Source organism: Pteropus vampyrus, unplaced genomic scaffold, assembly GCF_000151845.1.
Source record: "Pteropus vampyrus isolate Shadow unplaced genomic scaffold, Pvam_2.0 Scaffold619, whole genome shotgun sequence".
Classification (NCBI taxonomy): domain Eukaryota; kingdom Metazoa; phylum Chordata; class Mammalia; order Chiroptera; family Pteropodidae; genus Pteropus; species Pteropus vampyrus.
The window spans coordinates 126637-149656 of record NW_011889400.1 but is presented as its reverse complement, the minus strand read 5'-3'; the positions used below and the strand labels follow the sequence as shown (position 1 = coordinate 149656).

General features: G+C 36.8%; 1 protein-coding gene, 1 non-coding gene and 1 pseudogene across 2 annotated transcripts in view; 1 reads left to right on the top strand and 2 right to left on the bottom strand.

Moving 5' to 3' along the window:
* Positions 1-23020, top strand: part of LOC111733687 — a 55101-nt gene that overhangs the window by 18408 nt on the left and 13673 nt on the right. The window lies entirely within an intron of this gene.
* LOC111733688 lies at positions 15077-15195 on the bottom strand. Its single transcript, XR_002778117.1, has one exon. It is a non-coding gene; the product is annotated as a 5S ribosomal RNA (ribosomal RNA).
* On the bottom strand, positions 20969-21087 carry LOC111733689 (annotated as a pseudogene).

Sequence of the window (23020 nt, the reverse complement as noted above, 5' to 3'; positions counted from 1 at the left end):
TGCTCATTATTTCTCTTATTACTTCTCTTTAGAATTTGTATTGCTCTTATCACACACAAACTGCTCTTTAGTAATTTTTATTACTAACAAACCCGTAGTCTGATTGGCTTCTCTTGAATAGAGGGTATTGTGAAGTCACTTAGGATATAGATATGGTGCTGATGGGATCAATTAAAATGAAATGTAGCCCAAGGAAAGGTGCTTTGTGAAGCATTACAATGTGACAAAGATGAGTTTAGAAATAATCACTTATTTTATGACCACATTTCACAATCTTGTTCACCCAGATACTTGGTGATGTAGCCGCCAGCCCCCGAAAGACACACGGACCACCAGAAATCAGTGAGTTATAGGAAACACGATCTTTATTCAGCCAGCTGGGTCTGCCAGGGATACGCAGACCCCAAATTAAGCAGCCCCGAAATGTAGAGGTACAGGGTTTTTAAGCCCTATATCCCATTCTTCATTCTGTCTTAAACACAAAGGTCTATTTTTCTCCTATTCACTACCTGTCAACCCACAGGTCGGTTGTGCAAGTGGGGGTACAGAAGCAGAAAGCTTATTGTTAGAATGTTATGTTCCCATGGGCGATAGCCTATGTTCCTATGGGCGATAGCCAAGCAGTAATTTTCCAGCCAGCACAGTGACAGTCACATTCTGGACCAACATAAAGGATGAGATAGAGGAAGACAAACTGGCAAACATTATGATTTAAAAGGAATTGATGTTTATCAATGAGCATGTCATCATTTCAAAGGGCTTTCAAGAAAAGGCATATAGACAACAAAGGGAACTATTAATTGAAATAGCATCATCTGAAAGCTTTTACAGTCTCCTTTCTACTTTACTTTCCATTCTCTTATTTCCCTTCCTATTAAAAATTACAGCACCTCCATACAATAGCATTTGAAAATGACAAAAAAACAAAACAAAACAAAAACCCAGCTTTGACTAAAGGCCAAGGTTAATTGGATATGTGAGAATCTACTGTTATTTCTTACTGAATTGGTTGGCTGAGCTGTACAGTTTTGTGGTGTTATTTGGAAATCTGAATTTAATGATTGTATTAGAACTTTCTTATATAATGAGAGGTTTAAATAACTCAGTACTAGAATTTTCCTCCTTAACTTCAGCTTTCGTCCAAAATCTCCCTCAGTCAAACTCTTTCAAGGGCTGCCTTCCTTCTGCGGAATCCCCAACCTCTGCCTGACTTCAAAGATTAAACCTCCTTGCACCCCCTCTGTCTTACTCCTCATTCCTTGTCAGTCTGTTCTCTAATCTATCCCAAGCTGCATGTTCTGCTCCCTCTGTTCCTTTTATTACCTTCTCTCCCCACTTTCACTCCATCAGCACATTTCCCAGATTTGACTTTCCTTTGACTCTCTCTGCCTCTCCGAGTTCTGTTTCTTCTAGGGGATCCAAATTACTCCATTTTCTGCTGAGCTCTCATTCCTCTGAAATACAATTTTTAAAGCTATATTACTAAATAGAAATAAAATACAAGCCATGTATGTAGTTTTACATTTTATAGAAACAAGTATAATGAATTTTAATGTTTTATTTATTCTAATATTTCAAAAATATTTTCATTTCTACATATAATCAATTTAAAATTATTGCTGACTATTTTCATCTTTTTCTAAACCTTAGAAAACTGGTTTTTATTTTATTCTTATAGCACATCTCACTTTGAACTAATTCACATTTCAAGTGCTCAGTGTTGCTAGCGACTACTGTATTGAATGGTGTAGATTTAAAATCTGTACCGCTTCCTCTAGCTCTCAATCATGTACTTTCTTATTTCATATCTTTTCACTTGGACTAAATTGCAAACAACTCCTTGAAGTTGGAGGCCACATTTTATACTTCTTTTGTCTTCTGTTAATTAACTATCATTGGATTGGTAATATTATTCTTATTGGTGATCTCTGTTTAAGTATATTACTTAAGCACACTTATTCCCACTACAATATCCTCATGCTGGAAATTTCCCTCCTCTTCCTCGTACTTACATTATGATTCAATTATCATGTTACGTGTGTTGGGTTAGCTTTGAACCTTTGGGGCTATGTTGGATGGGATTCTAAGAAGTAGATGTGCATTATTTGCAGTTCTTTTGCACTAGAGAGCAGCATATTCACAGAATACTCATCATTCAGACAACTCAGGCAAAATAGGATTTATAGCTGAAATAAATGGAATAATTACCTTCATCGTTCCTTTTTGCTTTCCTACCAGAGGCTGGCCAAAAGACTCACAGGCGTCTCCTGGTCACAGTACCCAATTATGAAGCAGAGGCTCTTCAATTTGATTATATAATGGCAAAGACAAGAGTTTTACAAGCTGAAACCAAATCATGGGGATAGAAATAGCTCATAGGATTTTAGGGAGGGAAGGTTGTGTGGAAAAGATGGAAACTCTAGAGAGTACAGAGACAGAAGGAGGACCTGAAGTATAGGACAGAATGAGGAGGGTTCCAGTCTCTGTTAGGGGTGCTAACATGAGAGAAAGCAGGAGGAGAATACCTATTTCACAGTTTTATGAACAACGTAGTGATGTTTACAATTTTTAGCTCTCTTCAGTTTAATTTAAGGCAAAGGTCTCAAAGTCAGAATGCTGGAATTATAATTCTAAAACTGTGCCAATAAACAATAAATCAAAGTTTATGATTTTTCTCATCATATAAAATTGTCACATTAAAGTTACAGACGTTATCTCCATACAGTCTAATGTTTAACACATCTTACTATCTTTATTAAGAATCTCTCCATTGGTCCCTAAATGACACATTTATTTAATTTTAAAGTGTTTTTTCTGTTTCTTATTGGTAATGTTAATCTTAGTTCTCTGTTAAATTTTTCCCTATGTGATAGCAAGTTCATCTGCTACTGAATAGAATTGCTTAGCTTAACTTGGCTTAATTTTACATTAAAAAAATTTCCACATTTTAAAACTTTGTTACCTTTACATGTTAATAGCATTTTGACAACAGGGTCTTTTTATTATTATTAAATTTATTGGGGTGACATTGGTTACTAACATTATATAAGGTTCAGGTATACAATTCTGTAATCTATCATTTGTATATTGCATTGTAGGCCCACCACCCAAAGTCTAGTCTCCCTTCATTACCATATATTTGACCCCCTTTACCCTCCGCATTCTCCTCCCACCCCCTTCCCCTCTGGTAACCACCATACTGTTGTCTATGTCTATGAGATTGTTTTTGTTTGTTTGTTTGTTGCTTTCTGCTTCATATCCCACACATGAGTGAAATCATATGCTTCTTGTCCTTTTCCATTTACTTATTTTGCTGGTGAAAATGTAACTTGGGACAACAGGGTCTTAATGTCCCAGCCAGTTCAATGAAAGCAAAGGTATACAAATCCGTACCCACATTGCTTCAAATGAGAGAGGCTTGGTAGTTTCCGGAGACTGAAGTGTGACAATTCTGTCAAACTTCTGCGCTGACATTTTTCCCTCTGGCCCGTGCATGCTGCCCATCCCTGGCAACTCTCAGAACCTGAGCAAAGGCCTGGATGTGTGATCTGCATACTGACTTCTGAAGGGCCTGAGAATTCTCCCTGTCTCAACATGTACTTGCCACTAGCTAGCTGATGCCTAACATTCTAAAACAAAAGCAGCTCTCCTTTCGCTTATATTTTGTCAATGGAAATGGAAATCCCACAGGGGATAGATTTTGCTTCTTAGTAATTCATGCCAGTGTTTGGCAAAGTGTAGTCTGCAGATTGGGTCAGTTCGTGATGCTTCTTTTTTCCTATGTCATGTTTGCTGTGATTTTATTTCTTGGAATGAAATTTTAATTCTTCGAAAGCCAATAATAAAAAAATTAGGACTTGTATTTTATATGTCTTTGATTTATAAATTTCATTTTCTGATAATTCATTCTTATTGCATTTTGCAAAAGTACTGGTCTTCAGTGGGTCCTTTGTCATAGTTTGAGAAACACTAATTTTATTCCTTAGTGTATAGAGTAGGGAAGAAATTTTTTTCCCCCCTCATAGTAGATTTTGATAGGGGAAAGGAAACACAGAGTCCTGAACACCAGAGGGAATAAAGCAGGGCAGTAATTGTTTGAATGAAAAACATGGCTGCCCTCATTAGTTTGCCTGAGGCTAGCCCCTGCATCTATTAACAGATTTACCATTCTACAAGCTTTTATTGAATGTAAAGTGTATTTTGTGTTCAATGCATTGGTGTTGAAAGGGATAAGAATAATCCTTATTTTCCAGGAAGAAAAATGGTTTGGTGAATTGTCTTCGCCACAGAATTTTAAAGTATAATCTGTGTTAATCTTTTAAGCCATTTTATTTCCTCTGAGGTGGTAGGAAATAAGACCACTGAAGATACACAGTTTAAGCAAGTACAAGCTTATTTCAATAGTAGAAATGAGGGATCTACAAAGAGTGTTCTGCTCTTAATTTGCCATTACAAAAGAGTAAATGGTAATTGAAGCCATTAGATTTCATATTATAAATTATATCATCAGTACTTCAAATAATAGGTATATATTGGTCACCTCCTTTGGGGACTCCACATGCTGCTGAGGCTGTTCGACATTCCAGATATTTTGAAATCAAGTTCTCTTCTGATCTACCTCATACTGTCCTTAGTAGAGAAAGATTCCTTAGTATATGAAAGGACAAGCAGTATTCTAAGAGAAATCAGGGAGACTAATGCTCTAAAATCTAATTAACTCATGTAAATTAATCCCCAAACTTGAAGTAATGAATTTTGCAATATCTTTGGGAAATGAGTCATCACACTTGAAATATAAAGAGTGTAGAACTGTATATGATAAAATACTAAAATGAAAGGTGGAAGAATTTAGGATCCCAGAATAGTATAGAGAAGAATGCCAGAGGTCTATCTGGCTTGAAGAATCTTTGAAGATTTTATCGACTTTGTGATGCCTGGTGACAGTGCAGAGCAAGCTACACTTTATCTTAAACTTGAACCAAAGTATCTTATGCAGAAATCTTCCTGACGATTTCACACATTATCTTCCCCAATCTCCTTAAAGTTCTATCCTCGCTCATCAACAGTATTACATTCTGTCTCCTATAATAAAGTCTTCAAGAAAGTTTGGCTTGGGGATGGTCGGAATCTTTGTCTCTGTGTTGTATTTTATGATATATGTACCACCAGTGTATTTATTAGGCTTTGAATATCTCTAACTATTCCAGTTTTTTAGGTGCCTCATATTTTAAGATTAACATTGAATCTGAGGACCCAAAAACTAAAAAATAGGAGAAAGGGGGAGACCAGGACCAGAGTGTTTTGCCTTATAGTATGATGCCCTTGAATTGGGTATAAATATTAGTTTCCTGTAAGGCTTCTTAAATACTAATTTTCCTCAGATTTATATTAATTCTCTTTAATACACCCTCATTTTTATTCTTAATTATTCCTGTGAGTTATTTACTTTAGTCCAAAAATCTGAATCTTAGCTGAACCCTACTAAAAGGTTCTTTCCTGAGCTCATTTGCTTCCAGTCATTCAGAGGTTAATAGGTCAGCCCCTCCCAAGGCCATCATCTCTTTTATAAATCTTGACTGCCAACTGATTCATTATTTCAGCAGACACCAGGTAATTGGGTGTTTCAATATGCTCTGTCAGTAAACTTTTTTTCCCATTAATACTGTTATCCAGAGCCATGTGATCCTGATATTTCAATGTACTTAACAGCATGTGTTGTGCTTTAATCAGTTAATCAAGGTTGGTGTCTTATCACTGCATACATGAAGTCACTTGAAGGGGAATTAACCTTCCAAATATAACAGTAATAGGCCTCGGTGAATTTACTTTTCTCGTGTGGTGATTCATGTCTAAGTCTGAAGAGCTGGAACAGACAATCCAATCTTATCCAATACAAAGGAATTTAAAACTCGAGTGAAAATAGATGAGTTAGCTAATGAAAAATAGGATCTATAAAAGTTAGGTCAAGATGCAAACACCAAATGGTGTGTAAATCCAAATGTAACTATAAACTTTTTATTAGGTTAAGAAGATTGGCCACTTAAAATTGTTTTCTCTTATTAGGATTATGTTCTGAGTTATTACCCTTCTGAGTAATTACTCTTTTAAATAATTATACTCCTGGGATGTATCCCTAGGAAATAACTCAACAAAAAAAAGTTATATATATAAAATTGTTCATGGAACCATTATTCAGAATAGCAACAATTTTTTAATGATCCAGTGTCCAATAACAGATGAATGGTTAAATAATTGGTGATACACCCAAATGGTAAATTATAATGTAATTGTTAAAAATGATAATTGGCTTTATTGTGACGAAATAAAGTCTATGACATATGTGAAATTAAAATACCAGGGTACAAAGATGTAGCTTTTTCCACCAGTAAAACAAAGATTCACTAGGCAAAGGGGGAACCAAGGGAAACAATCAAAGGATTATGAGGTAAAGCATAAAATCTGTCATTTCCGTGAAGCTTGGTATATAAACAAATGAAAGGGAAGAAAGGCTGGGAAAGCTGCAGTGTGATCCATTCATCAGCTTTAAAGCACTAGCATTGTTGGAGATCCATGAGGAATTAAAAAAAAAAGATCATTTTAAAATTGTTCCTCCATGAGTACTTGTCTATACAAGGTCGTGATTTCATTGAGAGCTCGTTGTAAACTTGGGAGCATTTTGGTTATTAATATATTCAGATGATATTTGAAATTCCTCAACAAGGTGCAATTTATCTTTTAAAATAATAGTCCTTTCTAGAATGCACATGCTGTACGTAGTTATCAAATATTTGAATTTTAACAGTTATTAGGACTGTTTTCTGCCCTTGAATTGAGTTTTGTTTAAAATAGGCTGAATCTATCTTCTCTAATAGCAAAGAAGAGGATAAGAATACACCAAGGACATATTATTTTGCCACTGAACAAGTTGCAAAAATAACATTTATTAAGCTCTTGGGAACATGTATTAAGAACAACATGAGTTACTCAAAAGATTTTGTGGTTTTGCAGGAAGCGTATGTTGACTTTGGAAGTGGACTGGCAAGGTTATAGCACAGAATCAAAAGCTAAAGGGGGTTTGAGAAATCATGTTTTAAATTACCTACCCTCATGCAGAACTTCAGCTAACCCACCTTAGAAAAATAAGGCTGTGGTTTTTAATGACATCCAGGAAGGCATATTGTAATCATATTGAGGAATGGCTTTGTGAATGGACAATAAATATGTTTGCATATCAGTGTTACTGCATTTGAAAAAACATTGCCTAGCTGTTGAAAACCTTCAAGGATTAAAAATGCCTGTGTTAGGCACTAGCTTTGGGATGGCAGTTTGTTTCTCAGAATTTCCATGGTCTATGTGCAGGGAAGCAAAACACTCATACCACCACTTGTACATTCTGATAACACACATGCATGCTTATTATTAATAAGAATAACAAAAATACAACTGTTTCTATACAGGACTCCATAATTAACTATAGTTTTATTATCAAATAATGTATTAAATATCTTCAGAACAGCTGAAATACCTTAGAAAAACTTATAATCTCTTTCATTTGCTTATTAATATTTATAGAGGCTGTATTATGTACAAAGTATCTTCTTACATATTTTAAAGCTTATACAGGCACATAAAAAGAAAAGAGTCCTGACCTCAAACAAAATTGGGGGTAGCGGGAGGGGAGAGACAACATAGACCAAGGAAATGTATAATAGAATTCTAGGAGAAGAAAGATTCTTTGCAGGTGAAGCAATTAGGGACCGTGAACTTGGCCTTAAGGTCAGATGTTCTCTTGGTAAGTACATCTATTCTCTCAAAAATATTTATTCAGTGACCATGTACCAGGCCCTGTGTTGGAAATAAGTGTACAAAGGTGAAGACAGATTCAATCCAGTTCTCTTCAAACTTATAGTCTGATGGGGGGATGGGCATGAATCAAATAATCAGCAAGTAAAGCCAAAATAAAATAATCTCACAAATAGCCAATTCTGGGAGTGAGAACCTCACTTATTGTTGCTACTGGAACAGGGGCTGAATTAACTGGTCTACTTGAAGTCTGGTAAGGATGTAGGTCTTTTGTGAAATAAATTTTAATGGGAAAATGATACCTTAAGAAAAACCTCATAAGCACTAGCTTTCTGCTAAAAGTGACTTTAGACTGTTCTATTGCAGAAAAAAGAGGAGGCAGAGAAACTTTTCAAGGTTCACCTTTGCAATTACTGCACTTCGATCATTTTACAGTTAGAACCTTTCTTTGTTTGATATTGTGGCTGATTAGATAAGTAAGTCTGGAAAACATTCAATAATTCTCATTGCTCTAGTATATTATGCCATGCATTATTGATGTTTTCCCATGAACAACATCAGATGTGAAAGTCTATGTCAATACCTGTAGTGTCTTATTTAGTCCCATTATCTATAACATCTCATTCGTACTATAGAAACCCTTCATACTCCTGAACACTGATTTATAGATGCACTGCAATGAAATCGTATTTAAAAATAACAATCAAAGGGAGTGTTACACTTGAATGCCTAACCTTTCAGAATACCTGAGGCTCTTCCCTTTCAAGATGCTTCATTAGTGTATATATATTATTCCAATTACACTGTTCTTAGCGTTTATGTATTAGTTTTTGATTCAAGTAATTTGCAGCTCATTTGACTCATAAAATAATTTGAGAATATCCCTGCTGTAACTTAAGTAGTTAACTCGGTATTATCTGTATTTATGGGTGGTGGTATAGTGTGAAAAGGTGAAATCTAAAGATAATACACAGAAATTTAGCTCTGGGTCAGTGATTTTCAAACCTTGTATTAGCCCTGGAGACTGTTCTTCAAGGCCGATGTTGTACTTTAGCTTCATGAAAGTGGAGTGGCTTTGATTAAAACAGGGGTTGGAAGCTGGAAACTCTTCTCTAGGTCACAAGGAACCTCCAAGGAGTCCCAAGGCTTCTCAGAACAAAGTTCTGAAGCCTCTAGCTCAGACCAGTGATTCTCAGAGCATGTGATCCATGGATTCCTGGGGGCCATGGGCTTCCTCCTGATGAGCTAGGAAGTGATCATCTTCATATGAAAATATTGCAAAATTATGTAGATTTTAATCTTCCCTGTATGTCACTAAAAGCAACTTAATTATCATCTAATCGTGTGTTCTAAAGGGCACAAAAATTTGGTACCATTGTACCATCTTCCACATGTTTGCTTTTCTTTTTTCTTTTTTTAATTTTATTTCTTAAAATCACTGAGTTCTTCCTTTTTTAAAAAGTGGGAGGCCACATTGTAGGTGTGTCTTAGGTCTTTTAGTTTACTAAATGAGCCACAAGGAAAAAAAAGTTTGAAAATCTTTCCCATAAAAATACATTCAATTTTTTTCCCTGTCTAGTCTTGGCAGCAAGTAGACAAATGAGCATGTTTTCCTTTCAGTACATTTTATTTTCTCTGGTCACCTTCTGATGAAGGTGTGAAAAGCCAAAATGTGGATAGCTGGAGGGAAAAGTAGAAATAGCAACTGAAGGGCCCCATTAATGGAAGTAGCAATATGTGAAAATGCTTCAAGATGCTGAGAACACAGATACTGTGTTGCAGTTTACTGCTCTTCTTGTGCATAATCAAAAGCGGCAGATGTCACAGTCCCTGCCTATCTCCCAGCCTCTGCAATCCTATTTTTTCTGTAGACTAAGCTGCATGGACCCCCATACACAGGATCAGCCCTACCTTCATTTTAGGAAACCATCCTGAATATAGCCCAGAGGGACAGTGGCTGCCTCATACTCTGATGTAGGCATTACATTACTTTTCGAATTCTTATCCCATTTTACCACTGATCTGAAAAGTGGGGCTTCTCTGTGCCTAGTGAGACAAGCCTACTAGAGAACCCTGCTCAGAGTATAGTTCAGGAACCAGCAAGTGTCAGCATCGTCTGAGATCTTGTTGGGATATGTAAAATCTTAAGCCCACCTCAGACCCACTTAATCAGAATCTGCATTTTGACAAAATTCTCAGGTGATTTGTATGCACATTAATATTTGAGAAGTGCTGGTATAGAACATAGTTCCTGCTCTTTCCACCCTCTTGACTACCTGTAACCTTGCACCTGTCCCTGGGGTACACAACCATCTTGATGGTGGCTGTCAGTCCACCCATCTGTCTTCTTTTCCGGTATTGTCAGTACTGCCGTGGCATTCACTGTATTGGGCTCAACTCTTTTGATACTTTGTCATCTCATCTCAGATGACTCGAAACTGGTGTTTCCCCTGGTTAGTCTTCAGGTGTCTGCCTTCATGATCTTTGGGAACTGTTTACATAACTAAATGAAGTCTCTTCCCATACCTATGGCTCTGCATCCACCCAGTCCATTGCTCCTAAATATGTTAACCACGTGTGCTCTGACCTAATAAACACCTTTAAGTCAGTTTCTAACCTGAAGAATTCCTTTAAAATGATTTTTTGAAAATTTCTAATGATTGATTATCACCTGAAAAGGACAAAACAAAGTTTTACAGTTTTTGTTTAATGTATTTCTCAGGGACCTATTGGGAATGCAAGTGAAATATATGTGTACGTAGAACTTGGCTTTAAGGAGAGTAAAGTTACTTAGGTGTGATCAAGATGTACATAATTAAAGAGTAAAGCAACATAAAGGTAAACTATTCAGAGGATGAAGGATACCAAAAACAAAGATTAAAAGTATTGGTCTAGGAGAAAATATTTGCCACATACATAAAAAACAAATAATTAATACTCTGAATAAAAAAAGAGCTCATATAAGTGAAAAAGAAAAAGATAACAACCCAAGAGCAGAAAACTGGAGGCTATGAACAGGGAATTCACAGAAAAAAGCCAATGATCCATAAAACAAAAGAATGAATGTTTGACCTCACTAGTAATTGGGAAAATGTAAATTAAAAAAACAATATGATATTATCTTTCATCCCTCAGATTGACAGTAATTAAAAGTATTAACTGTAACCAATGAGAGTAAAGAAGCAGTAAAAAAGACACTCTTACATGGTTGATGTGAGTATAAACTGTTACAGCCTTTTGGTACATTATAAAATTACAACGGTTCTTAACAAAATAAAAATATTAAAACCCTTTGACCTCTTTGCAATTGCACTTCTGAGAACCCATACTAAAGAAATACTCATACATAAAGATGTTCACCATAGTTTTCAGTTTTTAAACATTTAAGCAACTGTCCTCTTTAAAGATTTTCAGTTTCTTTTTATCTTTACCTTTCTTTTCTTTTTGAGCTTCATAATCATATATTTAGTTGCTATTATAATCTTGACTTGTGCTCATTCTCAGTGATTGTGGTAGGTTGAATAATTACCCCCTAAGGATCTCCAAGTCTAAACCTCGGACTTTTTTACATGACAAAAGGGACTGTATATGTGATTAAGGTAAAGACCTTCAGATGGGTTGAATATCCCATGTTATCCAGGTGAGCACAATCTAACCATGAGTCCTTCAAAGTGGAGAACCTTTTTCAGCTGCAGTCAGAGAGAAATGAGGCCATGAAAAAAAGGTCAGAAAGATATGATGTGAGAAATCAATCTGCTGTTGCTGTCTTTGAAGATGGAGGGAAGGACACCTTGAATCAAGGAACATAGGCAGCCTCTAAAAGCTAGAAAAGGCAAGGAATGTATTCTCTGCTAGAGCCTCCAGAAAGGAATGCAGCCTTGAATGTAGCCATGTTAGACTTCTGGCCTATAGAATAAGATAATGAATTTGTATTGTTTTAAGCCACTGACCTGTGATAATTTGTTACAGTAGCAATAGAAAACATATACTAAATGATCAAATAAACAATTACATTTAGACACATTTTTACCTAAAATTTAAATGAAAAGAAATGTAAAAATTTTTAAATAAAATTATTTTTATGTATCTTTTAAAAACCTAATAGCAAATATATTAAATGTTTATTATTAAATTTGTCCAATTAAAAGAAAACGTACAAGTTATAATAAATAAATATAAAAAAATTTAAAAATTAAAGTTTTGAATTATTTTAATTTTTTATAAATTTAATAAAACCTTAAGTATTTTCATGATAAACTTTTGCACTTCTCATATTCAACTTTCATCTAATTGCCAAAACTTCAATCACATTACATCTAAGCCTACATATACACAAATTTAAGGCTAATATGTTCACTATTGCAAAATGTTCTTAAAAACTATGTTCACTATTGCAAAATGTTCTTAAAAATGTTCACTATTGCAAAATGTTCACTATTGCAAAATGTTCTTAAAAACTATGTTTAATATTCACTATTGCAAAATGTTCTTAAAAACTATGTTTAATATTCAAAAACTATGCAAAATGTTCTTAAAAACTATGTTTAATATTCAAAAACTGGTTTAATTCATAAGCATCTCTGGAATTGTGATTTGGAACCTGAAGAGAAGCAGAAAAATAGATGCATGGTGCTCCTGGGAAACTATTTCATTATGCAAGTATTTGTTACATTCATATTGTCTGAGAGGATTGGACAAGTTAATTTGTCTTTTACCTAGCAGCGTCTGCCCCTCAAACACTCCTCACCTAAATCAGTTTGTCTCTGATGTCAACAGTGGTACAATCCACAAACTTTCACAGAATTCAGGTGTGCTTACCTTTTCTTTTGAAGTCATGGAGCAAGATACGTAGAGAAGCATTTCTCTGGGGCCTGAATGAGGTGAGTTGTGAAAGCAGATGTTTATGATTGTGGGTGTTCTGTGCTGGTACGGAGCATTGGATCCCAAGTGACAGAGGCCCCTGTGTGTTCTTTGATAAATATATTTGTGTAAGTCTGTGATACACCAGGCCCTGTAAGGCACAAGGTACAGAGGAGTGAAGCCTCTTGTCTCAAGGCACAGTTGAAACATCTAACACACCATCAGATCTTTCAGACTATGAAGTGTAATCTCCAGCTTATTGTGCTAAAGGAGTGTTTCTTTCAGGGTTGAGTTATATTACAAACGTCCCCATTTAATTACTTTAGTACTAGAGGTGCCGAGCTCCAGAAAGAGTGAGAGGAAGCGTTGAATAAAATTTATTTCTTTATACCAGTGAGTATGACTCACTTTACTGATAATCTCCAGTATTGCATTAGTTGGGCTTTGCCCTTTTGGCTCCAAATCCTTACTATTGAATTTTCTTTTCCTGATTTTCATAATACTCTCATTATTTTCTCTCTCCTGCCTGTATTCTCTCCTGAGGAAGCATGTTGGGCATTTGCAGTGCTCTGCTGCACCTCTGTTGGCCTGGCTTTCTCCCTGTGCCCTAGGGTGCCCATGCTCTTTCTCCCTGTGCCCTAGGCTGCCCATGCTCTTTGTCAGCTGGCCCACACCTCACTGGGTTTACTTCCTTATTACATTGCACTTACTTTTCTCTGAGTTGAGAAGCAAGGGAACTCATTATAGAGTTCTCTCCCAGTGGTGGAACGAAAGTGGATGTTAAAGGTTTCTATAGCACAAGAGAAAAGAAAGTATTGTCTGTATGTAAGAGTCCACATGAGAGTTTTAGTGTAAATGATCAAGCAAGGTGTAATCACTAACGCTGCTCCTTGCAGACCAGTGAGCATATTACCAATCATTCATAATAAAGTCATATTTTATCACCTAGCATTTATTTCAACAGGATTTGGTGATATTGTAAAAATAAAATATGAGGATTATTCAAATATCGTAGGCCAAATAGCAATGTGGCTGCAGCTCAATAATTAGCAAGTTATCACTTATTTTAAAAACCCTCTTGGTGCTACCTGTCTCTACACTAAATTTGCGTACTCTGGCCTCATGTCCACTTTGCACACAAAGAGGGATGTTTTGTGCCTTGCAGAACGTTTCTAGGAAACGTTCAGTCTCAGTAAGCGAAGGAAACCCCTTCTCTAGACTGCCTCTAGGTCGATTTCCCCAGAAGAGCCCTGTGGAAGCAAAGGTTTGCCTGCCCTGGAACTCCAGAGCTTGGCAGCGGGCAGGCGGTTAACTCTTTACTGCACACTCTGTGTGGGATTTAGAAAAGGCAGTCGTGATACTATCTTCAAATATTTGAAGAGCACCACAAAAGTGTTCCTAATAACTACTCATGTTCCCGAGGAATAACGGGCAGTCTCACGAGATAAGTGTAGTAGAAGGCTTCTAAAAAATGAAAAGGAACCAGCAAATGGAAACTTCCCTCTTTTTTTTTAACAAAAGGAAATTTTTTCAAATCAGAGTTCTGCAATTTCTCAATTCTGTGTTCCTGTTCCTTTTCCTGTCTTGCAACCTCATTCATATAACCATAGCCTAACACTCTAAGATTTTTTTTTTAAATGCAGTTAAAACACGTTAAACTGGGGTAAGTAGATGCTAACTGCCAAGCTCGGGCTTTGTGGTGCCTGGTTGCCTTGGCTCTTCAACAGCTGAGGCCATTTGACCCACATCTGTGGACTCAGCCCTGGGCCCCGCCCCCAGTTTCTAAGAGTGGCGATCCTTTTGAAGACAGAATTCTTTTTTTTCCTTTTCCTCTTTTTTTTTTTTTTTTTTAAAAAAAAACAAAGTCTAGTGCCTTGGTTCTTAGCCCTAGCTGCATGTGAAGTACAGGTACAGCTTTTACAAAATATCAGTGCCTGAGCTTTACCCCAGGTCAGTTAAATCAGATGCTTTGGGGGTGGGACCAGGGAATCAGTGTTTTCACAAGACCCCCAGGTTCTTTCAATCTTCCATCTGGGTTAAATACCACTTTTCTTTCTATTCTAGATCAGTAGTTCTCAACTAGGGGTAATTTTGCCCTTCATGGGACATTTGGCAATTTCTGGAAACATTATTTGGTTGTTACAACTGGGAGGGTGCTACTGGTGTATAGTGAATAGAAGCTAGGACTGTTGCTAAACATCCTATAATGCAGAGGACAGTCCTCTGGCTCAAAATGTCCAAAATGCCAAGATTTGGAAACTGAGATAGACTAACACCAAGGCTTTGTGTCAAGTTATGGTTGGGCTGATGCTATTTTTCTTTTTAATTTTTTAATTTTTACTTTTTTAAGTGAGGCAACCCTTGGTTGACCTCACAGATTGCAAGCACCTTGTCAGCTTACGGGTATTTTTTACGTCTATAGCACCTGGTCTTCCTAGGTGGTCTCCCATCCAAGTACTAACCAGGCCCGACCCTGCTTTGCTTCCGAGATCAGATGGGATCAGGCTCGTTCAGGGTGGTATGGCTGTAGACTTGGGCTGATGCTATTGAGATTCTAGTAGCGCACATTTCAGGTGTGATTCTTGGATTCTTGCTTCTTTCACAGGCCTCAGTTCCTACAATGCCCTATTCCCAAACCTTAATGTTTATTAGAAGAATGAAAGATCTCCAAAAGGCTGACCACTTTCTTATCTGCCTGGACAGCTGAAGAATTATCACTCCAAATCGCCCATGATCGTGCTCTGCCCATCTGTTGGGACACAAATGTTACCATCTCTTAGACTTTCTATTGTTGACTGTTTTCCTCTTTACAAAGTTATTAATACTGGAATTTCATTTCTAGTGTTTTTTTCTTTTTGTGGTTACATTAGTATTTAATGGCCCAAAACCCCCCAAACCTTCAGTGTCTTTATTTAAAGATAAGAGGTCACCTAGTATTTGGAGAATTGGCCATCATTTGCAAGAAAAATTCTTCTGTAACACTATTGTCAGTAATGGAAATGCATGATAATAGGAAATTTAAAAATGTGTAAGACAAGCATCTCATAGCCCCAGGGGTCCCTTTCTGAGCAGACTGCTTTTAAAATCAGAATAAGTCAGAATAGGAGAAGATTCAGTGAAGGGAAAAATGGATGAATAGCAGCTCCTGGCAGGCTTAGAGACAGATGGCAAATGTGAATACAGAAAAACATACAGACTTTAGTGTAATTCCTTTTCCTGGGAGGATCTAGCCCTCTGGCATGATGAAGATCGAGGGGAGAGCTGTCCAAGCAGTGGGACTTCTAATTGCTCTGAACCCTTAACTGAGGCACCAGAAAAGTCAAGGTCCACCCTTTCTTAGCCCTGGGTTCTGATGTGGAATTGGGTTACCAAATATAGCAAATACAAACACAGGGCCCTGATTAGATTTGAATTTCAGGTAAACAACAAAGATATTTAGTATGAGTATGTCCCAAATATTGCATGGGGCATATTTATACTAAAAAATTGTTATTTACCTGAAATTCAAATTTAATTGGGCATCCTGTCTTTTTTCTGTCAACTCTAATCTGGAGTTTCCTTCCAAGCAGACAATAAGAAGTAGACTAGGTAGGATAACATAGAACTGCAACTACATGATTTATTATCTACCACTGACTTAAACAGAGTGGATGGAAGAAGCAATGTGGGTCAGCAGTACCTAGAGGCTCCCTCCAATGCTCATGCTCAAAGTAGTCTTTTCATGACCTTTATATTCTTTCTCTTGATGGCATCATTCTTCACACCTCAAACTTATCTCAAATTTTTATCCAGACAGCCTCCCTCTTATGAACGTGCAAAGTTAAACAGACCTAGAATGGCCCTCTTTAATTACTGTTTACTTCATTTGCATTGACATATTTTCTTCATTATAATGTCATTTCCATGGGGTGGGGGGCATTGCCAGGGTAACTAGGAATGGAATGTGTGCAGTGGAATTTTAACAAATATTTTTTCTATTTATTTTTTATTTAAATTTATTGGAGGTAACATTGGTTAATAACATTATGTGAATTTCAGGTGTACGACTTTATAATATGACATCTGTATACTCTATTGTGTGCTCCCCACTGAAAGCCTACCTGGTCTCCTATCACCATATATTTGCTCCTTTTTGCCCTCTTCATCCTCCCCACCCTCCTTCCTTTCCTTCTAGTATCCACTATTCTGTTTGACAAAGATTTTTAACTTTGCTTATCCAGATTCCTCATGCGTTTTTGGCTACTCTTACTGTGGTAGTCAAAAGAATGCAAATAATTCTGCAGTCCTATTTTCTCTCCTTGTTTTTTTCTCTCTTTTTACATTATGTTTGACTCATCCTCAAGTTCTCCATCTTCTTAATTTATTAACTTAATGATGCCTTTTTCTCTTTCTATTTCATAGATCTTCTTGTCCAAGACTTCCTACTGACATAATTGTTGATGGATACATAAAACAGGAGAGACAGACCTGCTGCAAAATGCATCAGTGTCAAACAGGTGGCATTTCCTAGGATAGGCAAAGGTGAAGTTTAATGGGCTCTTGTAATTTAAAGATTATGGTTCTGCTAATTTTCTGTGACCCTAGAATTCCTGCACAGGTAGTAGTTCACTTTTCTGAGACAGAAACTTTAGCTATAAGGCTGCTGGGCAAAAGCATGTAACCAACCAGTCTGTAAACCTCAGCATCTGAATATTGATATTGCTGTGTTCATTCATTCACCAGGTAGCATTCTAGTCCTAGAGATTCAGAGATTAGTAGACCTTGACCTCATACAGGAGACAGGTAATAAGCAAGTAAGCAAGCAAATAAATATTTTAACCTCAGGTGATGATGTGTACCATGAAGAAAAATAAAGTGGTAAGAGGGGTAAATGTACATTATGATGAGAAGGAGGGTGCATTTTTAGTATGATGATCAGATAAGAGTTCTCTGAGGAGATGGCATTTGGTAAAAACCAGATTGATAGGAAGGAGTAAGCCATGTTGCTATCTGAAGGAACTCTAGACAGAGGGAACAGAAAATGCAAAAGCTTAAGCTCAAGAAGCAGCAAGAAGTTTGTAAGGACTGAAAGGGAGTTGATTAAGGAGAGAGATAGAAGGTGAGTCTTAGAGGTAAGCAGGGGCTGGTGGTCCACAGAAAGGAGTGCCATGGGTGGCCAGTGGAGATTTTGAACAAGGGAATGACAGAAATTGAATTAATTTAAAAAAAAAAATCACTCTGGCTACTGTGTAGAGAATTGACTGGTGGAGGGAGAGTTGCAGAGCAAGAGTGAACAGAAAGGCCTGTTAGGTGTCTATTGAAATAGGACTGGCAAAGAAAATGTTGGCTTCAATTAAAGGTAAGAGTGGAGGTGACGATCAATGTTTGTATTATATGGTGATTATATGAATAGTGTCAGGAAATAGAGGAATCAAGGATGATGTCTAGGTTTTTGACCAGAGCAACTGGGGAAATAGGGTTGTTATTTGTTGAGGTGGAGAAGACTAGAGTAGGAACAGTTTTTCTTTGTTTTAAACATTTTTAATAACAATCTCAAATTTATAAAAATAGTTGTAAATGTAAAACAAATAACTTTTTTTCTGAACTATTTGTATGTTGCCAACTGGATGCTGCATCATCTTTGAATACTTAAGTATTCAAATTGTTTATTAATTCAAAGTATTTACTATTCAAAGAATTTATATTCAAAGTATTTACTTTCTATTTATTATTTCCTACTAACAAAGGTAATCTATATAACTGTAAAACATTCATCAAAATTAGGAAAATAACATCGATATACTTTCTATCATCTAATTCTCAGACTATGTTCATGTTTTTCCAGTTGTCTCGATAATGTCCAAAATGATCCAGTTCAGAATCATGCATTGCATTTGGTTGTCATATTCTTTTGTCTCCATTAGTCTGGAGGAGTTTCTCAGTCTTCCATTGACTTTAATAATGCTATTACTTTTCTATGCTACATAACATACTACCACACATTTAGCAGCTTGAAACAACTTAAACTTATTACCTCAGTTTCTGGAGATCAGGAGTTCGAACATGGCTTAGTTGGATTCTCTGCTTCAGGGTCTCACCAGGCTGCAATGCATGTGTCAGCCAGTGCTGTGGTCTCATCAGAGGCTTGACTGGGCAAAGATGTGCTTCTTAGCTCCCTTGGATTGTTGGCAGAATTCATTTCCTTGCTCTACAGGACTGAGGCTTCAGGTTTTTGCTGGACACCACCTTTAGCTCCTGCAGTTCCTTGACATGTGAGTTTCTCCAAATATGACCACTTACTTCATGGCAGCTTACTTCTTCAAGGACAGTGAGGCTGAATCTAGCACCTTTGCTGACAAGATGGAGTCTTATATGTATTGTAACATAATCATAGGAGTGTCATCCCATCACCTTTGCCATATCCTTTCAGTCCTGCCCTAACTCAAAGGATAGGTTTATACAAAGGTATAAACACCAGGGGGCAGAAATTATTGGTGTTCACCTTATGATCTGTCTGCCTCAGTTGGGATTTATATAGAATGTTCCTCAATTTGGGTTTGTCTGATATTTCCTATTAATTATAGTCAAGTTAAGAATATTTTCCCAAAATATGACAAATATTGAATTGTTCTCACTACATCATATCTGGTGGCTCATTATTTCAGTTTGCCCCATTATTTATGTTTACTTTGATCATTTGAATTAAAGAATATCTGCTACTGCTTCTCCAGTATAAAGTTACTCTTTTCCCTTTTGTAATAAATAGGTGTTTCATGGAGAGGTACTTTAAAACTATATAAATAACCCATCCCTTATCATACTTTTAACCAATTTATGTAATGTATTCAGTGTAAATTTATGATTTCCTATTTCATCCATTACTATAATTTATTTCAGTGCTCACATTATCTCAGATTTATCCATTGGAAACCCCTTCAAAATGGCTTCTGTGTCAAAATGGCTTTTGACATACCTCTGTCATTCTTTGAACACTTCCTTACTTTCTGGAGCAATGAGATACCCTAGGCTAATGTACTTTCCTTGCCCCAGTGCTGAAATCACCCATTACTCCAAGGAGCCCTGGACCAGAAGAGAAAGATATTTAGAATCCAAGACGTGGAGACGAAGTGTTCTCCTTCGTATTGGAGTTCTGCTGCTCTGAGGTCCTCTCACTGGACAGAACTAGGGAATATTTGTCTGTCTGTCTGTCCATCCTCACATTTACATCTATATTTCCATATCTATCTCTATTAAAAATTATGAGTTCACATCTATACCTCAGATTTCAATCCAATAACAAAGTTTATTCTCATTTTTTCCCTTTGCATATTTGTCACTCCCTTCTCCAGCAGTGGAAACCTGGCTCCCATATTACTAGATCAGTTACCCTGTATGTAACCAATCTCCCATTGCTGCTACAGTCTCCCATGGGGATACTTTCCTTACTCTACACAGCCTCTGACATCCCTAGCTGATCTGCCATTACCCCCTAACACTCCCCTCCTCCCCGCAGCTGTGGGCACCCACCTCAACTCCCCTGTGCTTCAATTCAGTTCGATCTAAGCCACACCACTGTGCCAATCTTCCTTGCTTTTCTTGGACTCTGACACTTCTAGTCAGGTATGTGTTTGTTTTGTAATCAAGCTTTTATTCTTCTTATGCAATTCTCTAACACTTACAAAGTAACACTTTTTTTCTTTGTGAAAATAGCCACCAATTTTATTATAACATCCCTGAAATATTAAGGAGCTGATATATTTGTTGATTAATGTTATCAATAAAATGAATGCAACAAGAGAAATCATGATAGACAACTATTCCATGGCTATAATAAGTTGTTCACTTAATGGTTCAGATTTGCTTCTTGAAATCATGCTAACCACTCTTGAAAATATCTAGAGAAGAGTCCTTTTGTTATAGCAGCTGCCTTCCAGAAGAAAAGGATGCAAGAAACAATACACCGACATGAAGTTTGAATTGAAATTCTATGTTTGTGAAATTGTAATATATTTTTTACTGGAAAACAATGGAACTCTTTAAGAAAATTAGTAATTGGAGATCTTCAAATATCCAGAAGCGTGAGAACTGTGATACTTGACAGCAATGAATCCCACAGAACTCCCTGTGGGTTATAAAGCCAATTTCTTCAAGAGACACCGTAGCTGAATAAGATAATTTTTAACAGAACAGCCCAAAGGGAAAATATGTTTGAGATTCAAGGTGCATCATTGTGAAAAAGTACACAAGAAAGTGGGGAAAAAAAGAAACAAGGCAAATTTAGCTATTTTATGATTCTGCTAATCTTTTTTTTCTCTCTTTTTTTTAACACCTACTGCATCTGGGATTCCTAGGTGGTCTCCCATCCAAGTAATAACCAGGCCTGACCCTGCTTAGCTTCTGAGATCAGGCGAGATCAGGCACGTTCAGGGTGGCATGGCTGTAGTGATTCTGCTAATCTTTGATAGTCAAATTTCAAGCACAAATGTGTCAGAAAATCAAGCTCTGCATTTCACTGGATTACAAAATTGGGTGTAAAGTAAAAACTTAGTTTTGGAATGGTATTTTCAGTTATTACAAGATCACTTTTCTATTTTTCTTCAATATTTCTAACTTGCACAAAATATACTTTTGACATTAGAATCTTTCCCCTTTCTTATCAAAAATGGACAAAAACAATTGCAGAACCAGAAAGACATTTGGATATTAGTTCCAGGGTGCATCTGGTATTATGCCCATGATATAGCTTCTGCAACATCAGGACAAGTTAGAGGATCAGCCACAGCTGAGGAAATGAAACTAATTAGACCAACAGTTTGAAACTCGTATGTCAGCATCACGTGGGAACTTAGAAATGCAAATTCTCGAGCCTCACCTCAGGCCTGCAGAATCAGGAACTCCAGGGATCAGGACCAGCAATCCTGTTTTATCAAGTCTTATCAGATTTGAGAACCACTGAGTTACAGATTAAGTAAACTACCATTAGATTCAATAATTTCTCTACCCCACTCCCACTACCCCCCCTCATTTGCTCTTCAGAACATAGATGGTTTCTGTAGCTCTTGACATCATGGTGCTACTACGTTCTGAAAACATAATTTTTCTTGTATACTGTATTTAAAAAAATACACTTTTTTCTTGGACATATATGCTGCTTAAGACAAGGGCTGGTGTGTAATAACTACTCAGTAAATACTAGTTTATTGTCCCTCAGATAGTTGCCTGCTATTCATTAACTGAGATAAAGGTAAATTTATCTCAGTTTACTCAGTAAAGGTAAATTTAGTGAGTAAACTGACAATTATTCTTTATATAAACTGTATTGTTAAATTTAAGATACAAATATGATAATTTTAAAAGCAAAACAAATTAAACATAACATATTCTTCATCTTCCTAAATGAACCAACTTGTCTTTATATCAATAGTGATTAAAAAATTATGATTATAAACATATCTCATTTTCCCTGATATTTCTATATTTTCCCCTTAAAAGCAAAAATTAAATACCCAATTTCCTCATTATCATTTAAAAAATTTCCAGCACTTTCACTTCTTTCATGGGAAATATCCATATGAAGATTGTGGATATTTAGAGAGTGTTCCTCTCGGACTCCACTGTTTGGTGTCTGCAATCTTTGAGTGATCCCCATTTCAGGGATGTATCAGTAATACTGATTTGAGAGCATTCTATTGAGAAGCACTCTATTCTATAGTAATGGTTCTCAGGCCCAGATCTGTGCAAAAGTCATCTCATGATCTTGTTTAAAAAATTTAGAATCAGTTCACCTCTCTAGATTATTGATTTAGTGGTTGAGGAATGGAATCCAGAGCAACAAGCCCGCAAACATTCTTTGCAGATCTTCAGGGGACCACACACTGAGAAAAACAGACTGGGTCTCCCTTGATTCTGTGCCCATTTATGTAAGTGCTGTTGCTATAATGGGGCTTGTTGCTAGTGCAGATGCCATCACCCTCACCACCATTCAGACCTCACCCCAAGTGGCAGTAGGTGGAAGCATTAGGAGGATCACGTGGTACCTTTCCAGGACCAGGTCTTCTGAACTGGTTTTGAAATACCATGAAAGAAGGAGATAATGTTAGGACCTCACTTTGTGAAATTCTCAGAGCAATAAGCCCTACAGGGCTCAGTAGTAAAGAGTTTCACACCACAAGCAGGAAGGAAGCCTCCCCACTCTGCATACTGGCTGCCTTAGTTTGGAAACTCCCAGAGTGTCTAGAGACATCATCCTCTCTGTGGTCAGTGCTGTTCTCAGGATGGCTGATGAGGGGGTGAGGTTTTCCTGGCTTATTCTGGAAGGCCAAATGGACAGTGGGGACTGGATAAGGAAAAGAAGGAGAGTCTGGGATCTGTATTTTTT